Genomic DNA, 573 nt, shown 5'->3' on the forward strand with positions numbered 1-573 from the left:
AGAAGCAGACACACATACCCTGCCTAATGGTATTATGGTAATAGAAAAATAAACAGAGCTTCATTTATATAAATTAGTAAATCAAACCAACACAGTCCTTGAAATTAAATCATTTACTGATACTAACACATTTTAGCATTGTCTATGCTACGTGTTCTGATGTGTGTGTATGCATGCATGTTTTAATGTGCATCTGGGTATATGTGTGGAGGTTTGAGAGTCAGACACAACAGAAGACATATAAACAAAGAAGAAAACAAGAGAGAACAAGACAATGCAAAATATCCTCCCACAAACAAAATAACTTTTTCACCCGAGATTAATTATTTATTAGATAACAGAGTCTGTATAATGGAGAGACAGTACAACTTTGTCATGCACTATCTCATGCATGTTGTGCCATTCTGATATACACCACCACCACAAACTATAAATGTACCTTGGGGATCTTTCAGAACACCAAATTAATCAAGGTATGCCAGTATCTTAATGGATGCATATTTGTCCATTTAAATATCTGAATTATGTTCATGTCTTACTAGGTCAAGAGTTGCTCAAGCCACTTCACACTAC

At 34.7% G+C, this 573-nt stretch overlaps 1 protein-coding gene across 1 annotated transcript in view; it reads right to left on the minus strand.

Moving 5' to 3' along the window:
- LOC119591269 (protein tramtrack, beta isoform-like) overlaps window positions 1–573 on the minus strand; it is a gene marked incomplete in the record, with an annotated part of 11,623 nt that overhangs the window by 1,993 nt on the left and 9,057 nt on the right.

The sequence above is a fragment of the Penaeus monodon genome, chromosome 28, assembly GCF_015228065.2.
Source record: "Penaeus monodon isolate SGIC_2016 chromosome 28, NSTDA_Pmon_1, whole genome shotgun sequence".
In the NCBI taxonomy this organism is placed as follows: Eukaryota; Metazoa; Arthropoda; class Malacostraca; order Decapoda; family Penaeidae; genus Penaeus; species Penaeus monodon.